The 22,945-nt window shown below is 36.3% G+C and overlaps 1 protein-coding gene and 1 long non-coding RNA gene across 2 annotated transcripts in view; both read right to left on the minus strand.

Moving 5' to 3' along the window:
- LOC129752115 (monocarboxylate transporter 12-like) overlaps nucleotides 1–22,945 on the minus strand; it is a 308,960-nt gene that overhangs the window by 257,725 nt on the left and 28,290 nt on the right. The gene's annotated exons all lie outside the window — the stretch shown is intronic.
- LOC129752153 (uncharacterized) lies at nucleotides 18,466–19,026 on the minus strand. Its single transcript, XR_008738854.1, has 3 exons — nucleotides 18,982–19,026; nucleotides 18,671–18,910; nucleotides 18,466–18,611 (listed from the first exon to the last, which is right to left on the minus strand). It is a non-coding gene; the product is annotated as an uncharacterized LOC129752153 (long non-coding RNA).

Consider the following 22,945-nt stretch of genomic DNA (forward strand, 5'->3'; position numbering starts at 1 on the left):
AGGGATACCTCTCTCAACATAAGTAATCACCCAAACGGACCAACTAAGCCGGACTTCATCCAGCAGCATTCCAAATAAACCAGCCCATGTCATTTTGCACTAATGCCCGCATGATCGATGGGATGCAATTAATCTTTCCGGGAGAGACTGTGTGTAGTACGTGCAAATCCGACAAAGAAGTGGTGCTGAATGGCGCAAGAAACCTCGTTCGGATTACATGCTTACCTATACATATTATGTGAATGCATGGGATTTTTGTTTGGAATTTAAGTGAATGAGTTTAGCTGGAGCCAGAGTCCGGCACATGTTGCACTAATGTGTGTCGTCGCGTTTAAGGGCCGGTCATTTGGCGATGAGTACCTACTGGAGCGCGGTAATCAAATTGGCAACAGTTTTGTTATGACGAAAGCAAGAAAGTTTGTACGTGCCAGAAGAACAGTTTTCGTCAACCGTAAATCATGCGCTTACAATCACTTTCTGCGTTTCTCCATCGGCGAATCGCGTAGGGGAAGAAGGGGCATAATGCCCACGTTAAGAAAAAAGCCTTGTTTTAGAGTACATTTGAAAAGATCAACTTAAATTTTCGATTGTGTTTGGAAGTTTGGTTTATTTTTTGTCTAAATCTGATAGTTAGAATAACTGGAAGGTCAAAAAAGGCCACAAATTTAATGAAGTTTGAAGAGTATGTTGAAAATTGGATTTCAGATTCAGTAGGGGCATAATGCGCATATGTGTGTACCCAATCGCGCCGTTTAACGTTTAATAAGTGTATATTGATTCAAGTGCCTCCGAAAGTGTTTGCAAGGTAAAAAATTTTGTATTCTACTTCACAGATGGAAAAATGTATTGCTACGCGCAGTGCTGCCAGATATACTGAAATTCTTGTGAATAGTTAATTAAATCTATGTTAAATTTAGGAATTGCAAATATATTCGTTTATATTCAAGTTATGTTTTCCAATACAACATATAAATATCTTTTAAATTGTTATGATGAAACTGCATATTAGACCGCTGCAAGCTTTGTATGAAAATTTCAAATTCTAAAATTTTTACACCTCCCATAACTTTTTTTGATTGGTTTTGCTGCCAGAAATAGCAATAAAAATTTTGGAATCGATCCATCCAGTCCTGAATTAGCGCAACGAGTTTTAATTTTGTATGGAAATTTGTATGGGAAAACAAAATTTTTCATTAAAAAATCGCCAGAGATGTTCAGAAAGTTCCAAAAAATATAACTTTAGATGAAAAATAATCCTAAATTGTACCCCAGAAAAAATATTCAATGTTATATAAAATTTTGTTTTCAAAATTCATTTATTTAATTATCTCGTTTTTGACTGCTTGTTTGAAAGCTGTATAACAGTAGGATGGAAATAAAAAATCTCAAAAAACATTTTTGCATTGCCAGAGAATTTATCGATTTATAAAGCCTTTGCAAAAACATTTCATGCAATTATTACCAGCTTTAGCAAGCAAAGTCTGCCATTTTTGAATACTTTTCAATGGATTCAGATTTTTTTTTATCTTGAAATGGTTATAACTTTTTTCATGAAATTCTTAGCTGCTTGTCATGTAAGCAAAAAATAAAGCTTAAGAATAATCAAAACCAAAAATTAAAGACCGATTTCATTTCAAGCTTATTTGAATTTTCTGGATGATTTAATGTGCAAAAATGTCTTCTTCCATACAAATTTTCATACAAAATTGAAAAGCGTTGCGCTAACTCAGGAATTAACCAAATCATCTCAAATTTTACACTGATGCTTGGTGACCCAAAAGGCATCAAAAAAACATATGGGAGCCAAAAGTCATTTTTTGCAGCGGTCTGCTGCATATACATTTAAACAAATATAAAACATGCTTAGAGATAAACGGACATGGCGCGTTTTGCCCTACCTAGACATGTTTATTAAAAATCGTTCAAAATAACAGAAAAAAATAATTCGTTTTGTGATGCTTTTCAAGACCAATGTCATTGAAACAGATATCAGGTAATTTATTTTGACGATAGATGCCGTTATTCCTTACGAAAGTCAAGGCACAAATTGCAAGGAATATGACTTGAAAAATATTTTTGGATTTTTGCAGGGATTTATCGCATATTTGATGCTAATTTTTTGTACAAAAGGTTTCTACTGTTAATTAGAAGAGAATAACGTTTAGAATTCTTAAAAAAAGTGTATATCTAGCTAGATATAGCAGTGGGGCGTTTTGCCCACACTGGGCATTATACCCCCAGTTCCCCTACCTATTTAATGTCCTTTCGGAGGAAAAACAAGCGAGAAGCAAATTGATTCGTGCAAGAAGAAGAACTTATTGGCACCATCGCATCCTCGTCCCGTCAGTCAGTCAGTCAGTAAGTGCGTGGAATGGTCCCATTTGAGGCATTCGGTTGGAATTTATGCCCCCGCAGGGCCTCTTTTTGTAAAGAAGCCCCTTCAGCGTTTCCTACCCGTAGGTCCTGCGTTTGTCCTACTGAGACTGAATGGTTGCACAGCACAGTTAATTCATGGATTGCCAGCAGTGGATCGTTAAATGTCTGCCACTTAAGTTCGGGAATCGATTGAACAGGGCTGCTGGATGACAATCCGCGCTTTTTTAACAACGGGGGTTGATCAAAACAGCTAAAAACTGAAATTCATAGTCAAAGCATGGATCATCCAAAACCTGGACGCACTGTTTATTATATCACTTCTAGTTGTCGCATCTGGAATGTTTTGACAGCAGGCCCGTGCGAAGGACCCGTTCATGGGGGGGGGGGGGGGGGGGGGTTCGAATTTCAAATTTAGCTAAAAATAATAGCAATACTAAAAATAAACAATAAAAAAAGGAAAGGAATTTCGAACACCGTTCTTCACTCATGATTACCACACAAACTAAAAAAAAATTGGACTGATAAGAAAAACAAAATCTTCATTTTTTTTATAAACGTTTCAAAAACACTGAGTTTGAAAGAAATCTGGATTCTAGAATAAATGTCAGATCAGATAAAAAACTAACCATGATTAGTTGTGATTTCGTGAATCATCAATGAAAACTGATAAAAAATTGAAAGATAAGGAGTTCCAAGTTACAACAAATATTGGAAGAACAAAGCAAATATAAAGTTAGTTAACATTTCTCATTAAAATTAAGTTCGAAGTTGCTACCTACTTCAAATCATGTTTCAAACTTTTAAAGATTAATTTAAAAATCATGATCGACTTATAAAAGACGATTTTTTTCTAAGGAAAATTAATAAAAAGTTCATTAATTTTCAATCACATGTTTCAAAGTTTAAAATTACAAACTCTGAATATTTTGTCACTTTCGATTGAAATATTGGGTCCTGGTTGGAACTTTGTTTTTTTTTTACTAAAAGTTAAGATTTACGGGCTTATGTGTCAAGTACACAAAAATTCAGAATTCAAAAAAACTATATTATTATAATTATTTCTAAAATCTAAATATTTCGACTAAAAAATAGAAAAGATAATGAAAAAAATGGAAAATCTGTTCTTTTAAATTCGGTAAATTTATTTGAAAATTTAAACAAGATATGAAAATGAAAAAGATAAGATTTTCAAAACATTTTAGGATTACAGACGAAAAAAGCCCGCCAAAAGTGTCGGCATTAAATTTTTGATCATTAGAAGGCTTTGATTTGCTTTCCAGTACACGTGAACTCTTAATGGTCGTTTCTAATACCCGGCCCATGGTGATGGTGAAAACAATCCCGCCAAAGGAAACGAAAATCGGTTGGCAAAATGGGTGCCATGACTTTTGGTTCGTGGGAATAAAAACGAAAGTTGTATGGGAGGGTCCCTTTTCTTAGGTGGGTGGAGCTCAAAACTATTACTATAACCTTAGCATTGTCCAAACACATAACTGTACCAAATTTCAAGCTGATCGGTTAAGCGGTGTGGATTTGTACAAGGTGCATACAATCAAACAAACAAACATATATAGTCCAACTCATCTATATACACTGAGGTTTTTTTTTACGCGGTTTTTTTTTACACGGTTTTTTTTTACGCGGCTTTTTTTACGCGGATTTTCGAATTAACGCGTTTTTTTTTACGCGGATTTCCGAATTAACGCGGTTTTTTTTACGCGGATTTTCGAATTAACGCGGTTTTTCAGAGAAAATATTCTAAGACTTTTTCAAAGGAAAACACTTAGAAACTTTTCAAAGGAAAATCTTAGCTCTGAGACTAAGAACGTGATACATGAGACCTGAGACCTGAAACCTGAGACATGAGACATGAGACCTGAGACATGAGACATGAGCCATGAGCCATGAGACATGAGACCTGAGACCTGAGACCTGAGACCTGAGACCTGAGACATGAGACATGAGACCTGAGACATGAGACCTGAGACCTGAATCCTGAGATATGAGACATGTGACTTGAGACATGAGACATGAGACCTGAGACATGAGACATGAGCCATGAGACATGAGACCTGAGACCTGAAACCTGAGACATGAGACATGAGACCTGAGACATGAGACATGAGCCATGAGCCATGAGACATGAGACCTGAAACCTGAGACATGAGACCTGAGACCTGAGACATGAGACATGAGACCTGAGACATGAGACATGAGACCTGAGACCTGAATCCTGAGATATGAGATATGTGACTTGAGACATGAGACATGAGACCTGAGACATGAGACATGAGCCATGAGACATGAGACATGAGACCTGAGACCTGAGACATGAGACATGAGACATGAGACATGAGACCTGAGACATGAGACCTGAGACCTGAAACCTGAGACATGAGACATGTGACCTGAGACATGAGACCTGAGACCTGAGACATGAGACATGAGACATGAGACCTGAGACATGGAACATGAGACCTGAGACCTGAAACCTGAGACATGAGACATGTGACCTGAGACATGAGACCTGAGACCTGAGACATGAGACATGAGACATGAGACCTGAGACATGGAACATGAGACCTGAGACATGAAACCTAAGACCTGAGACATGGAACATGAGACCTGAGACATGAGACATGAGACGATCTGAATTCCACACTGTCAAATAAGCCTCACTATATTCTACTATTCTATTAATCTAATTGATTTTGTTTTTTATCTTAAAAATAAACTATCATTGTACGCAATTTTTTAAATAATCATGATTCTTACGCGTTTTTTTAGTAACGTGCTGTTTTGTTTGAATTTTTTAATTAAAATGGATTTTTTACGTGGATTTTCGAATTAACGAGGTTTTTTTTACGCGGATTTTCGAATTAACGCGGTTTTTTTTTACGCGGATTTTCGAATTAACGCGGTTTTTTTTTACGCGGATTTTCGAATTAACGCGGTTTTTTTTTACGCGGATTTTCGAATTAACGCGGTTTTTTTTTACGCGGGTTTTTTTTTACGCGGGACCAAATACCGCGTAAAAAAAAACCTCAGTGTATATAAAAATGAATTTCTGTCTGTCTGTCTGTCTGTCTGTTCCCTATAGACTCAGAAACTACTGAACCGATTTACGTGAAACTTGGCAAGTGGGGGTATTGGAGGCCGGGGAAGGTTCCTATTATGGTTTGGGACCCCTCCCCCTAACAGAAAGGGAGGGAGGGGCCTCCCAAACAAAAGACAATTTTTTGCATAACTCGAGAACCAATCAAGCAAATGGTATCATATTTGGCATGGGGTGGTATTTGGGAACGGGGAATATTTCAATAAATATAAGGTACCCCTCCCTCTTCTCAGTGGGGTAATAGGAAGGGGGGAGGGGGCCTACTGTACAATTTTTCAAATAACTCGAAAACTAATCGAGATATTGGAACCAAATTTGGCATGAGAAGGTATTTGGATACGAAAAATATTTCAATGATTATTTGAGACCCCTCCTTTTTTCAGTTGAAAGGGGGGGGGGCTCTTTCATATTTTTTCACATAACTCAAAAACTAATAAAGCAAATGGAACCAAATTTGGCATGGGAGGGTATTTGGATACGAAAAATATGTCTATGATTATTTGAGACCCCTCCCTCTTTCCAGTAGGGAGATATAAAGGGGGGAGGGGGTCTCTTTTATAATTTTTTACATAACTCAAAAACTAATAAAGCAAATGGAGCCAAATTTGGCATGAATGGTTATTTGGGAACGTGACATGTTCTAATGATTATTTGAGACCCCTCCCTTCTTCCAGCGGGGAGAAAAGAAAGAGAGAGGGGAGTTTCGTACATTTTTTACTGCATCCCTCACTCCTTCAAAGCGATGGATGAAAAGGGGTAGGAGAGGTCTCCCTAATAATTTTCAATATAACTGGAGAGTTGATCGAGCAAATTGAACCATATTTGGCATGTGAGGGTATTTGGATACGAGAAATGTTTCAATTATAAAATGAAGCCCCACCTTTTTTCTGCGGAAAAGATATAAAGGGGGAAAGGAAGGCTTCTATACAATGTTTTGCATAACTCGAGAATCAATCCAGCAAATGAAACCAAATTTGGCATCAAAAAGTGTTTGAGTACGAAAAATACTTTTTCTATGTACAGTAGGATAATATAATTGGGTATATAGGAAGGGAAGATTTTTTTACAAAATCCGAGAAATAGACAAAACTTACCATGGAAAATAATGTTTGTATGATTCTTTGAATTATCTGACACACCATCCTCCTTTCAGTGAGTAAGTACATAGGAGGATGGAGGTGAGCCCAATACAATTTTGTTAGCATAAGTTCTCAATTACGAGAAATGTTTTTACGATTGTTATAGACCCTAACGCTTTACAGTATAGAGATTGGAAGAAAGGAGGGGGCTCTTTATACATTTAGTTGTAAAGCTTATAAACTTATCAACCAATAGAACTATATTTTTGATACAAGAGGATTTTTGGGAACGAAAAAAAATGGGAATGATTATTAAAGATCACGACCTCCATTCAGCAGGGGGTGAAGGGAAGGACAGGAGAGGGGGCTCTCTTATCATTTTTTTAGCATAAATCCAGAACATATCAAGCAAAAACAACCATATTTTATAAGTTAGACTGTTTGCGTACGATTAATTTGTGACCCTCCAGATAGATTAAAATTTCCATATCTTAAATACAAATTTATAGAGCAAGATTCAAAGTATTTGTTTAAGTTATCTTTGTGTTGCAATTTGAAACTCTAGCTGCAGCTCTCATTTTATAGCGGTTGCTTATGAATTATGTTATAATTTGAATTAATATAATGCCAATAAAACAATAAAAAATTTTAATAATTTTTGAAAATATCTTTTGATTTTGAAAGGTGTAGCAAAGCACACCGGGCCAGCTAGTTTTTATATATTAAAAAAAAGAAGATAGAAGAAAGATTTGCTACCGAAACCAATTTTAACATAATGTTATGATTTATCAAATTTGTGGACAAATTTGGTATAAGTTCATTCATTGAAAGAGAGGACGGGAGGGGGGGGGGGGGGGTAATATTGGAAACATTTATTGTGCTCTTTCAATTTCAAAATTGATGAGATTTAGTCGTAAAAGCAAAAAATAATGTCGAAAGGCCTTTAAATAAGCATTGGAGATTTTTTCAAGACACGTATCCATCAAATTTATTTTTGAAAGCTTCAAAAAAAAATCCAAAGCTCATATTGAAGAAAATACTCCTTAAAATTCATTTTTGCATCCAAATATCAAAATTTATCATAAAGGGTGATACGGTGAAAATTTGGTCAATATCAACTTAACGTATTTCTTTTAATTTTGCATTTAACAAACCTGAACACCCCTCATTTTGAAGGTGTGTGTATGTAGAATGTTGCTCCTATTTTGATATTGGAATTAACTCTTCAGTTGTCAAAATGCCGTCCAAGGAAGAAGAGCAGCGTATCAAAATTTTTCTCGCGCACCGCGAAAATCCGAGCTACTCGCACGTAAAGCTGGCAAAATCGCTAAAAGTTGCTAAATCAACCGTTACAAACAGGGGACTGAGATAAACGGAGAATCATCGTCAATGATCAAACAAATTTTGCTGCCAATGATTGAATTTGTGATAATTTGTTGCAATTTGTTAGAGAGAATTAGAAGGTTTAAGTTAAAATGAGAGGAACCGGTGCTCAGATAGAGTGAAAATGTGCTAACTGTTGCAAATTGTTGCGATTTGTTAAGCAGTTGTTGAATTTTGATCATTACCATTGTCAAGCGGAACCTTAAGAAGACCAAAAAACTGCTAAGGACGACCAGCAGTTCAAGGCAAACTGGCTTTCTGCGGCGAAGAAGGTGGACAAGGTGGCTGTACAAAATCTGATGGCAGGGGTTAAGCGTAAAGCCCGGCAATTCGGATTTGGAAAAGCGGAAGCCTAACTGAATATTTTTCCTGAATTTTATACTAATTAAACTTGGAAAAGAAATTTAATTAGATTTTTTAAATAAACGATTTCACCGATTTACACGCGTTTTCCCTTGACCAAATTTTGACCGTATACTCTTTAACGAGGTTGCAATTGGAGAAGAGATCCATTTTTCTTGAAGTTTATTAAAAATTTTGGTGAGAAAAAATTTAAATGCCGCACGAGAAGTAATTCATTTCAAAAGAAACAAAGTCATGGTTGCCGTCGTTTCAAAGAGAAAATAAAGAACAATGTTAAGAGTACCAAAGTCAAATTTTAAAACTTCTCATATTGTTTGTTTGTTATTCATACGTATTTGGGTTTTTGAAATCCAAACTCAAAGAACAAAATCAAATTTTCGATAAAAAACATTGGTTCCAAAACTAATTTCATTACAGTTACAAATAATACAAATGTTTAGTAAATAAAAGAAAAACTATCATTTTTCACAAAAAAATAGATTTTTTTATGAACGCTTGTATAAATCCAGAATATTTCATATTATAGGTATGAATAGTGATTAGTCACCGTGATTTTTTGTTTTGTTAAATCGTTCGTTGTGTTCGTTCTTGCTGTAAAAGACTGATTTTTTGAGCTCTCTAGAGCTAAACAAGGTGGTCCAAAATAAGCCCGTTATTATATGATTATTGTGTGATGAAGCATTTCTTAAAAATCTCTAATTGCTCATTTTCAACACCTGTCATTTTCTTTAATTCTACTCTACCTCTCTATGATTCTTCAAATCTTGAATAGTTCTTACTTATACAACATAATCATTCACCGATAAGGCCGTTAAAATTAAATTATCAAATTTAATATTATCTTTGATTGATTCCAAATATAAATGTTATTCAATTGGCCACACTGCTTCCACAAATTGATTCGAAACCCCCCCCCAAAAATTATCCCAAACGATTCCGCGAACTAAGAAATCCCATTAACGGAAAGAAATTACTTAAAAATCGCGCACAATCGTTGGCCTTCGATCCCGAAGACATTTATTTGTAGAAGAATTCAAGAAATCACCGTGAAGCTTCGGGAACTCATGCGATTTTCTGCGCTCCCTGGTCGTAAAGTTGCCGTGCAATGCATGAAGACTGGTACATTAGTCACGGGCTGTCCAAGTTGTCCGAGATGGGGCCACGGCCGCAGAAATTACATTTAATCAGCTGTCAAACTGACCGAAACGAGACAGGAAGAATGCTCAATTGGAGTCGTTTTTCTGGCTTCGACAGGTTAATTAGATATTGTTGATGGTCTGGAGCTCTGCTTTCTGACAGCCAATTCGGTCCCATGTAAGAAATCACGTCCGAATGTCACATCACATGAGTTTGGAACCTTCGAAAATGTGCATATGCACCCATTCGCAAAAATGACAACAACAACAACAACAACATTCATTCATCTTTCCATTGATCGATCCCGGAGGAAGGAGCTGCATGGCTATAAGGATCATGGACAGATTGACAAAGGCTTTGGTGACGGGCCTGTCATCACTGTGCTTTTTGAGTGACTGATTGGCTGCTGGTTGTCAAAAATATTTGGGCAATTTCGTTGGTCAGACGTTTTGTCAATAACGTGCTTATCGGTATTTTTGAGCAATTTACATACATAAATCATCAATTGGTTGAGAAATTAGCTTTCAGTTCAATAGTTCCTTTGTTTGTTTCAGTGCCCGTTTATTATGGAAAAGTATGTTTTGAAAAAAAAACTTGGATTGATTTCAATCAGGTACTGAATTTTTTTGCATGACCTCATGATTAAGTGAGTAGAAAAATCAACAGTCCTAGCAAATTTTAGTCGGTAATAAAAAATAAAAAATAAAAATCATAAGGCAATGAATGGTTTTAATCAAGATTCCCGGCATAAAATTTTCCCGAACAAATCGTAGGATGCGGCGACACTAATAATTAACGGTGCCCTCGATTAGTAGAGAGGTGAGCTTTCAAGCACAAAGCATACTTTTAAGCTTTGAATTCGACAATTAAGCAACACAAGAAGTCACCGAAGCTTAATGTCCCGATTAAATATCGCAGAGTACAGCACTTTTGGTGCATGTGTTTCAATGACTGATTTTGAAAGATTTTTTCGTCCAGAATTCAAAACATTTGTCAGATTTCTTCTACCACCTCCAGTTTCGGTGATAGGGCGTGAGGAAATTTTGAAATTGGTCAGTTTTGTGTAAAATCTATCTTTGATAATCGGTAAACTAATAAAAACAAATTAGAACTAAAAGCTGATTTTAAATAAATATATTATCCTTCATTCAAGCAAGAATTCAGATCTTTACAGATATTTTTGTTTTAGAGATAGAACGCTTCAAAATAAAATTCTACAAACTTTTATAGATTGCAATACCTAAATACCACCCAATACCCGATACAACTATTTGTGACATCACTCAAGAAAGTCATTCATTATTTGCTATAGATTTTAACACATTTAACAATTTTGCTGCAGACTGCAAAACAATTTGACTTATGATTTTTAAAATATCAGAGATTAAATTAAGTTTGAATTTTTTTTTAAATTTCGTCAAATTTCCCGTTTTTTGCAGATTTGGAAATGAAACAAAAGGAAAACTTTAATAACATTTTTCTCAACAGTCAAAATTACTCGCAGTCTTTGGCAGATCTTTAATCTTAAATCTTAAATCATTAATAATTTTGTCAGAAAAGAGCAGAAACTAATTTAATGAAATTTTACCAACTTTAAAAACTTATCTCTAAAACAAGAGCTGATAGAAACAAACTTATTGAATTTATAAAATCAGCACTCCAAAATTTGTCATAATAAGCCCATATATATTTTCACTTCCGAATAATGTGAAATTTGTCGCCATTAATGAACATTCGGTTTCTTTTCAATAATTAAAACCCCATATTATTCAGAATTTTGTATTCAAAAAACTGTGAACATTTTTGCACAGTAAACAATAAACAATAAACAATAAACAATAAACAATAAACAATAAACAATAAACAATAAACAATAAACAATAAACAATAAACAATAAACAATAAACAATAAACAATAAACAATAAACAATAAACAATAAACAATAAACAATAAACAATAAACAATAAACAATAAACAATAAACAATAAACAATAAACAATAAACAATAAACAATAAACAATAAACAATAAACAATAAACAATAAACAATAAACAATAAACAATAAACAATAAACAATAAACAATAAACAATAAACAATAAACAATAAACAATAAACAATAAACAATAAACAATAAACAATAAACAATAAACAATAAACAATAAACAATAAACAATAAACAATAAACAATAAACAATAAACAATAAACAATAAACAATAAACAATAAACAATAAACAATAAACAATAAACAATAAACAATAAACAATAAACAATAAACAATAAACAATAAACAATAAACAATAAACAATAAACAATAAACAATAAACAATAAACAATAAACAATAAACAATAAACAATAAACAATAAACAATAAACAATAAACAATAAACAATAAACAATAAACAATAAACAATAAACAATAAACAATAAACAATAAACAATAAACAATAAACAATAAACAATAAACAATAAACAATAAACAATAAACAATAAACAATAAACAATAAACAATAAACAATAAACAATAAACAATAAACAATAAACAATAAACAATAAACAATAAACAATAAACAATAAACAATAAACAATAAACAATAAACAATAAACAATAAACAATAAACAATAAACAATAAACAATAAACAATAAACAATAAACAATAAACAATAAACAATAAACAATAAACAATAAACAATAAACAATAAACAATAAACAATAAACAATAAACAATAAACAATAAACAATAAACAATAAACAATAAACAATAAACAATAAACAATAAACAATAAACAATAAACAATAAACAATAAACAATAAATAAAGGGAAGCAATGGACGGATATGGTTCTTTATTAAGTGTTTTCGGTAACTTTTTTCATATTTTTGTTGACATTTTAAGGAATTTAAACTGTGTTTTCGACTGTCGAAGATTAGCGCTTCAATGGTTTGAAAAAAGCAGTGATGTAGATATGCAATTCCAATCTGAAGTATTCATATTCTTATACAAATAAAGGAGGTAGAAAATTTCTTTTCGAAAACTAAAACTTTTGGTGTCGAAAACTAGCATTGAATGTCAAAAACTATGCTATAGAGAGGTTTTAGTATAAAAAAATAAAAATTTGGTTCTGGGTCTTATGATCAATTAAAAAGATAGAGAATGAATAAAAACGTCTGATTCATAGAACCAATCATATTTCAGATGAAAAATTTTAGTCTTGACAAAACAAGCAAAAATTGTCAAAAACTACATTGGCATTTCACCTATATTTAGATCAGTGTTTGCAAGATTGTTAAAAACTTCTCATCTAACATAAAATTTCTATATCGACGCATTAACTAATGAAAAATTCAAAAAAGTGATCAGCACCAGAGCGTTTGCATGTCAATCTGTTTTGATGAAATTTAATTTGTATGATAATTTCGAGTTGATTTTCGATTAAATTAACCTTTATAGGATTATCTTATATTATTATTCTTAAGAATTTTGTAGTTAGTATTTTATCTTATTAAATTATCGAACATAACATAATAACATTAGCAATAAATTAATAGTGTAATAGTAAACATCGAATAATGAATCTCTTCAAAGGAAATTATTTTCTATTGAGATTCATATTGTAGACAATTTAGTTAAGTAATACATTTCCTCGCACGACAATATAAATATTTGTGTTCTCAGCATGATTAAAATTTGCTCGCGTTTACTTTTATTATCATTTTGCAGTCAGATATGCTGAGAACAGTAGCGTCCATTACCAGGGGGTTCAATCGAACCTTTTGGTGTGGGGGAGTGCGGTGGGCCGCTAAAAATAAAAAAAAAAGGATTTGAGAGATTTTCAGCAATCTGTAAAAAAAAAAAATTAATACAGGGAACTATTTATGAGCTATTAAAATTTTTCAAGTGGTTACGGTAGAAATGAAAAAAAAAACAATGAATTTTAAATAAAATCAGAAAATAAAATTTTTTTTTGCAGTTGTACAATTTAAGAAAACTTCAGAGCCAAAAATGTTGTTGACAAATTTTTTGCCAGGTTTTTTGAGAATTAGACCACCGTGCATTGGTTCAAAAGGTTGCTCACCCCTGCGTTAGAGGTTCACTATAATTATTTTAATCATTTTCTCTTTGAATTTTTGTAATATTAACCTAAAGCCACCTGCTCCAAGCACCCAGGACCCACATTCCCAAAAAAATAAATTAAGCGATTTCGGTTATCCCCTTTCGCCTTTAAGAGAGATTGGCAACAACGCGAGCAAAATTATCCCGTTCTGCTGATATCACTTTCATCAATCATGACCGTGGGCGAAAAGTTATGAGATGCTCTCCTGCGTCCTCCGTCATGTTTCCTTGAAAGCAGAATTGCTCGGAAAGGTTGAAAAAAAAAAAACCTCAAAGGAATTAAGGACATCCTATCGAACAATGTACCTCTACCCCAACACAAATCCGTGAATGTGTCACACCCAATGCCCGGGAAAGGTAAAGTGACCCCCCTGACTTATTTAGTACTGCCGGATTGCCGCAATCTGCCGGGCGGGAAGCTTACACTACATCAAACCCATCTTATCGAGGTAATCCGACCGAGAATCCCCTTCCCTGAGAAGAAAAAAAAACTTACAAATCCCTATCACGACAACGACAGTATAAGTTCGATTGATACAAAGTGGGACGACGACATTCGGTCCAGAAATGCCGCCATTCGCTGCTCGGGTCCATTTGAAAGTCCTTTCATTACCGGGTGAGGTCATGATGGGTTTTTTTCTTTTTTCCCCCGTTTGTCCATTGACCGAGAACTAATTCTCGGTCCCCCCGAGTGTCACCTTCTCCAGGTTTGACAATCATTTATCATAATTGATGGTGAGCTAAGTAATGATCGTATAATAAATGATGCTACAGAAACACTCACCCGTTGGTCCCGGATCCGCGCCCCAAGGGTAAATTCAAATGGCCGGCAAAACAAAGTGAAAAGCTAAAAAAAAAAAAGATGAACCCATCGAAGAATAGATGTTTCGCACGATCAAAATCATGTCTTCGGATTGTTTTAACTATGCCGCCGTGAGAAAAACTTTAAATAGTCAATTGGCTTTTTTAAGACAAGAACTATTGAAAACACCTTAATAATAATGTCTCCTAACCTCAAAGGGAGAAAACTTCAGAAATGTTAACAAAAACATCTTATGTTGTCGGTGAGCTGTGACGTGCACTTTTTTCTTCCTGTCGCTTGTCCCTAACCCAACTAGGATTAGATACTAAAACTTCTATAACTCTGACGATTAACGCTCGGATTCTAGCATCTTGTCTAGCCAAAACGTCCGGACTTCGGGTGCTGCGACAAATCGAATATATTTGTACCGGCGAGCGATGGATTCCGGGACAACCAGGACGCGTTTGGTAAGCGCCGGACATTAACAAGCATCTTTCAAGGTTTTGGAAACAATCGTTTGAAGTTAATGATTAGAACATGGAATAAGAGCGTGGTTTTTGCATGTCCCCATCATGTTTGTAAAATGCCGCTATCCCGTAAAACAGTAAAATTAATCCGTAAAATCAAAAAGAAATATTATTTGTTTTTGTAAAATTATTGGTTGATGATGAGTTTTAAACGCTCATAAATTTATTAATTTAAGTATGTTCATTGACACGGGCGGATTTAATGCTATGTAGAAGAATTTGTAAAGGCATGAAGAATAGACGGATAGGCAGGTCCCGGCAACGATACAGGATTTGTCTATGTATCGTTTGACCAACATCTTTTAACTAAGTGTTGGTGAATCTCGTTTATGAGCTTTTTTTTTCCTCAGATTTAAGTTTTTTTTTTACTTGAGAGCATAGGAGATGAAAGCTTAAATCTGAAGAAAAAAGCTTAAATCTGAGGAAAAATTCTTAAATATGAGAGATGTTCTCCACACGGATTGTATATCGTTGCCGGGATCTGCGGATAGGCAAGCATCAGATGAGCATCGTAGGAAAAAGTTTGAATAGGTGTTGAAACTGTAAGTCTAGGGCATTTTTTATTGGAAAGCATGAAAGTGCGGTGAATGCCAATTTCCAAGTGGCAAGTGCGGTGAATGAATGCCAATTTCCAAAAACTGCGTATGCATATTGTCATCTTGTGAACGTCCTTAACTTTAACTGTTGGTTTAATAATGCAGATGTTGTTGTTCAATCTTCCCTCAGTCTCGAACTCACAACGTTCCGTTCCCTGTCCTTCGATACTTCCTCGGCGCCATTTCATTATTTTTTATTTACATAGTATTCTGTCTCACGACATAACTTGACGAACATAATTCCTAAAATTCACTCGGTCCATGGCAACCGTTCTCCAATTCCTCGGGCACGCCACGTTCGCCAGATCACGCTCTTGGTCTAACCACCTCGCTCGTTGCGCCCCCGCTCGTCTTGTTTCTACCGGATTCGTAGCGAACACCTGTTTTGCAGGACAGTCGTCCGGCATTCTCGCAACATGTCCCGCCAAGCGTATCCGGCCAGCCTTCACCACCTTCTGGATACTGGATTCGCCGTAGAGTCGCGCGAGCTCGTGGTTCATCCTTCGCCTCCACACTCCGTTCTCCTGTACGCCGCCAAAGATGGTTCTTAACACTCGTCGCTCGAATACTCCGAGTGTATGCAGGTCCTCCTCGAGCAATATCCATGTCTCGTGCCCGTCGAGAACAACCGGTCTAATGAGCGTCATATACAGGTTACACTTCGTGCGAGGGCTAAGTCTTCTCGACCGCAGTTGCTTGTGGAGTCCATAGTAGGCGCGACTTCCGCTGATAATTTGCCTTTGGATCTCACTGCTGGTGCCATTGTCTGCGGTCACCAGTGAGCCGAGATAGACAAAGTCTTCGACTATCTCCAGCTCGTCGCCGTCGATCGTGACCTTGTTATTACTGGACAAGCGGGTTCGGTCGAGCTCGGATCCGCAGGCCAGCATGTACTTCGTCTTGGACGTATTAATCATCAACCCAATCCTTCCTGCTTCGCGTTTCAGTTTGCGGTAGATGTTGCGGTAGATGGCAAAGCAGATAAGTTGACTGGATCTGTTGAAAATCGTGCCCTGCATTTCGCCCACCGCTCGTCGAATAACACCTTCTAGCGCCACGTTGAACATCATGCAGGATAGACCATCACCTTGTCGAAGCCCCCTGCGCGATTCGAATGAACTCGACAATTCACCCGAAATCTGCACACAGCACTGCGTTCCATCCATCGTCGCCTTGATCAGTCTGATCAGCTTCCCGGAAAAGCCGTTCTCGTCCATGATTTTCCATAGCTCGTTACGGTCGATCGTGTCGTATGCGGCTTTGAAGTCGATGAATAGATGGTGCGTAGGGACTTGGTGTTCACGGCATTTTTGGAGGATTGGCCGTAATGTGAATAACTGGTCCGTCGTTGACCGTCCCTCCATGAAGCCGGCCTGATGACTTCCCACGAATCTGTTTGCTTGTGGCGTTAGGCGGCGGAGTAGGATTCGGGACAACACTTTGTAGGCGGCATTGAGGACAGTGATCGCTCGGTAGTTCTCACAGTCCAATTTGTCGCCCTTCTTGTAGATGGGGCATATTACCCCCTCCTTCCACTCCTCCGGTAGTTGTTCTATGTCCCAGATCCGGACTATCAACCGGTGTAGGCAATTGGCCAACTTGTCCGGGCCCATTTTGATGAGTTCAGCTGCGATGCCATCCTTCCCAGCCGACTTGTTTCTATTCAGCTGGCGAATGGCTTCCTTAACTTCATTCATCGTTGGGAGTGGCTCCTCTACGTCGTTGGCTACGCCGGCGATGTACCTTCCCCCACCGTCTTGATCTCCTGCATGTGCGCCGTTCAGATGTTCATCGAAGTGCTGGGCGATGGGCGCCATTTCATATTGATACAAACAAGCACATTTGTTCATGTACAGTTGAGAGTTCAGTTTAAAAATCAGTTGATCGTATAAAATACCACTGACTGCATCGTTTCGGACTCCAAATCTATTTATAGATGCCGGAAAGAAGAAGACTTCGTTTGTTTATGTTTACAACTTTGATATCAGTTCTAGTTATTTCGTAATTTTGTAAAGTAGTTCTGTGTTTCGTTAACAAATTTTAGTTTCATTGCTTTCCTTAGCCGAAGGCTTTGTCTAGTAAATTGAAGGTTATTATTTAAAACCAATCAGTAATCGCGAAATTTAGATCGCTGATATAAGATAGTACACCTGATCCAACATGGCTGAATTTTGTAATTTGTGTGCAACATCGGTCCCCCATGATGAGGCTATCGTATGCAAAGGTTTTTGTAATTCCGCGTTCCACTTGCAGTGCGCCAAAGTATCCCGTGAAATGCATGACGCTTTTAAGCAAAACCATCAAATCCGCTGGATGTGCCTAGCCTGTAATAAGATCATGCAAAACGCAACATTTACCACTGCATTAGCATCAACGAATGCCGCTGTTCTTCAGATGGAAAATCAGCACAATCGAGTCCTGGAAGAGCTGAAAAATGAAGTAAGAAAGAATAGTGAAAAAATAAACGCGATTCTCGAAATAAACAATCCCCGTACACCCAAGCGCCCGGGGAACTTTGTTTGCCTCCCCCCAGCGCTAAACGCAACCGCACAAATTTCGCTTCTACTCCAACCCAACTAACTCCAAGAGCACAAGCCGAAGGTAAAAAAAGAAGATTTAGGTGGCTTGGTCAAAATTGTCCATGAGAATCCGAAATTTTTTCTACACCTCTCGAAATTTGATCCCCAAACAACTGTCGATGAAATTGCAAAATTGGTTAAAGTCAATTTGGGTATTAACTCCGAGGTAGAAGTGGTAAAACTGATACCCAGGGGAAGATGTTTGAACGAGTTATCATTTGTGTCATTCAAGATAGGCATTCCAATTGAACACAAAGAAAAGGCCCTAACTGCCTCTACCTGGCAGAAAGGAATATATTTCCGTGAATTTGAATTCACAACTGTGCGCCGAGCCGATATATTTCGGTTCAATGCACAACCTGAAGCTACTGTTCTCGCCACCGCTGAACTCGTTGCCCAAACTGTAGCAAGTAACGAACAGCCTATTGCTAATCCCTTCTTGTCTCAGCGTACGGATCCAACAATGCAGGTTTCGTTTCGCCAACAATAGTTTGCCACTTTCGAGTATCAACTTTCTGTCGCGGTCATCAAATCGTTTGCCTGTAAAAAGAAAACACAATTACTTGCCGGTCAGAGAGCATTGCTTAAGTATTTACTACCAGAATATGAATAGTATCCGTAGCAGAAGAAGACTCGAGACCGTTTTTTTGTCATCGCTCGAGTGGGACTACGATGTGTTTGCGTTCTGTGAAACGAATTTGGATTCATCGATTAATGATCGAATGATATTCCCCGAATATTTTACAACTTACCGCTGCGACCGATCGTCTACCAATTCCGATAAGGTTTCTGGTGGAGGTGTTCTGATTGCCGTAAACAACTTTGATTAATGTCTCGACCTGTAATGAAGAAATTACTGTCAAAATTGATCTCGACGAAAACGAAATTTTTATATGCTGCATCTACTTACCACCGGAATCAAGCAGTCATAGATACTCTTCACATACAGCTAGCGTAGGCTCGTTAATTAATAACTCTTCGCCTGAAAGCAAAACGATTATTGTAGGAGATTTCAACTTGAGAAATATTACATGGTATCGAGATGAAGATTCTGATCTTTATCTTTTGCCAAGCAATGTTCGCTTACCCGAAGAAGCTATTCTTGTTGATGATATGGCAGCATCTGATCTGTTTCAAGTCTGTGGAATACCGAATCAAAACAATCGGTTTCTAGATTTGTTATTCACGAACGACGTGGAGTGCTGTCAAATTGAAGAAACTACACCGCTGATACTGAACGAAGCGCATCATAAAGCAATGTCGTTACGCGTCAATGTGGATAAAGTTCAGTACGAAGATACACCGCCAGCACAGGAACACAAGGTAATGATCGATATGAAACATTTCAATGAGGTAGCTGTTTCTCAATCATTGTTAGAGGTGGAATGGAGAACGATATTTATACAATCCGAAGATTTCATGTACGATATAGCTAATTCACGAGCACGATCTATGCTAGAATTTTTGAACAGTCTTGGAGTTTTCGATAACATCAACGAAAGTTATCGCACGGTTCAATGTGCATTAGATTTTAACCTCTTGTCGTTCTACACTGTCGTTTACGGCATATTGCTGAACCATTGTAGAATAACCAAATTAAAATCAGGCTGCCCTAGATACCCGGAGTGGTTTGACGCTGAAACAATTCGCCTCTTAAAAGACAAACGAAGGAAAAATAATCGTTACCGTAGAACTAAATCTCAGCATGACAAAACTGCATATCGAGTTGCGGTAAATGCATTCAAAAGCTTGCACAGAGCCCAGCGTTGTTTGTACCTTGAAAATCTTCAAAAAAATATCCAAACTGAACCGAAAAGTTTTTGGAAATATGTTAATTCCAAGCGCAAATCAAACTTAATACCGAAAAATGTTTCATATCACACTGATAAAGCAGATAATTCGAAAAAAGCATCAGAACTATTTGCAAATTATTTTCGAAGTGTATACTGCTCGAATAATGTACCAAGTGATCAAGAATATCAATTTCCAGAAGAAGTTATTCCTGAGCTAACAATATCGATTTTAGATGTCAGAGAGAAAATTTTAAAGCTCGATGAATCCAAAGGTAGTGGTCCCGATGGCTTACCGAACTCGTTCCTTAGAAAGTGTGTAAACGGACTCGAAGCACCCTTACACCGCCTCAGACTCACTTCACGAAGGAATTTTTTCGAAATTTTGGAAGATTTCGCACATCGTACCGATACATAAAAGTTCTTCTAAGCTTTTAGTTGAAAATTATCGTGCAGTGGCAATACTGTCTGCCATACCAAAGCTTTTTGAGAGCATCGTTTACGACCAAATGTACCCTTGGCTGGAGAGGAAAATGTCGGACGTTCAACATGGTTTTCTGAAACGGCGGTCGACCGTGACAAATCTTGGCGAATTTGTATCGCGAACTTCACAGTGGATGATGCGAGGACTTCAAGTCGATACCATATACACGGACATGTCGAAAGCATTTGATGTGGTTGAAATCAATGCTCTTCTTTCCGTACTTTGCAAGAATGGAATTGCTGGTAACTGCCTTAAATGGATACATTCTTACCTTATTGAAAGAGTTCAGTACGTGAGACTGGGAAATGTCAGATCTGGTGCATTCTCGGTTAACAGTGGTGTACCACAAGGGAGTCACTTGGGACCCCTTCTTTTCATCACTGTTATGAACGAGTTTCCCGAAGTTCTGCACGACGTTTTCGTGCTGATATACGCTGATGATTTGAAAATATTTCTTCCTGTTCGTCACCAGAAAGATTGTTCGATTCTGCAAAATGCATTGTACCGATTTTCAGAATGTTGCAGAAACTATGGATTGAAAATTAATGCATCGAAATGTAGCGTTATTTCTTTTTCTCGGAAAACATCGAACATAATCTATGAGTATAGCCTCGAAAACAGCTTGATCATTACTAGGAAGACGTCGGTAAAAGATCTTGGAGTGGAGATAGATACAGAACTGAATTTCTCAAAGCACATAGAGCAAGTGGTAGCCAAAGCAAATTCAATGTTTGGAATGGTCAGCAGAATTTGTAATGATTTGAACGACCCGTATACTATCGTTTCAATTTATGTCGGGTTGGTGCGGACTTCAATTGAGTATGGCAGCATTGTTTGGCAACCGTACTACAACGTTCACATCAATAGACTGGAGAGAGTCCAAAAGAAGTTTCTCAAATACGCGCTAAGAAACCTTGGATGGCAAGAGGAAATGCCGGTTTATCGAGCCCTGTGCATGCTGGTCGGACTGGATTCGCTTGAGAATCGCAGGAAGTTAATTGACGCGTTGTTTTTGAAGGATTTGACAAGTGGAAGGTATTATTCGCCGTACTTGTTCTCACAGATATCTCCCAACGAAGGACGCAATAGTTTGCGCAGCATAAGGCCGTTCCAGCTATCAAACAGGATCCAAAATTACGCAAGAAACGAGCCAATGTACAGGATGATGGCGCTTTACAACGCATATGTAGAAGAAATTAACTTGAATATGTCCAGAAACCAAATTAAAGCTAGTATTAAGAAGTGTTTTACTACAAATTAAAGTGTGGTCGATGTTTTTTAAGTTCAGACTCAGATAAAAGGCTTAGCCTAGGATCATTAATAAATAAATAAACAATCTATAATTGTATTCAGTGCTGTGCGATCTTAGCTAGCTATTTACTGTATTGTTAAACGATTCGATAATCTGCAATACATAGATGTTGTCAGTTTTGTCAGTATGTGCCACTTTTTTTATTTTTTTTATATTTTTTTCTTTATTAAATCTGCCTTCATTTTTGCAACAAAATTTGTCAAGGATTTCCAGAAAAAGTAGGCGATGACTGATTGACAGCGGACGTGTTTTTTTTTTCACGGAATTCACAATTCGATAATTTTTGTTTTTTTAATGTAACAAAGTCTAAAAAAAACAATAAAAGTGATATCAATCGGCGACCGGATGTTCCCAGCGGGAGTAGCCACCGAAAATAGTGCATAAAGATGCGGTCGAATTAGCATGGTATATCCAGAGAGTGTTTGCTGGCTGATGAAGGTCTCGGTGAATGACGATTTACAGATGAGTATAAACCAAATGCAACAGAAATGGTGAGATTGTATCATTTATTTTTCTCGAAATAACTATATGATTTATTAACTATAAAATGTAAAATAGCTTAACTCTATTAACACTAGAAGGACCGGCAAATTGAATATACCTATTCGGACCGCGACCAGTCAAAATGACTGGTAAAGGTAAAATTTTTTATATCATAATATTTTTAACTTTTTTCTTCTGAAATTATTTTGTTATTTATTCGATATCATTTTTGTTATAAAATGGAAATATTTTTTCACCATGGGTGCACGGAATCACCTCATTTTCGCATAGTTGACGAATACGTGTATGTCATAAAATGAATATTTCAAATAATTATCAAAAAATTAAAACACATTACCAATTTAATTATAAAATCATGTTAGATGGATATAAGTATTGACCATGGGTGCACGGTTTCACTTCAATTTTGTTTTAGTAGATATTTTCTAGCATCCACCGCTCTGAAATTTTTCAACACGTTGCCTATAAATTATATCTGATATTGTAGGTTTTGAAGTATACTTTTTTTATAAGTAGAGCAATTCACCATGGGTGCACGGATTCACCGCCATTCATCCATAATCAATTTGTTTGCATGCTAAAGGCAAAGAATAAAGACTTTTATAGATTCAAATGAAAAATTGTGTTAAATACTGCGTTTTAATCGAATATTGAACTTTTTGAAAATTTTTAAAAAGCATTTTTACAAATCTTAACTAAATCAAAGTCGAAACCATGTCTTTCATGTTGAGACATAATGATTTATATAACGATTTTTATTTTAAGTTCCGTTTTTTCATTCCTA

The sequence above is a fragment of the Uranotaenia lowii genome, chromosome 1 (genome assembly GCF_029784155.1).
Source record: "Uranotaenia lowii strain MFRU-FL chromosome 1, ASM2978415v1, whole genome shotgun sequence".
NCBI lineage: Eukaryota > Metazoa > Arthropoda > Insecta > Diptera > Culicidae > Uranotaenia > Uranotaenia lowii.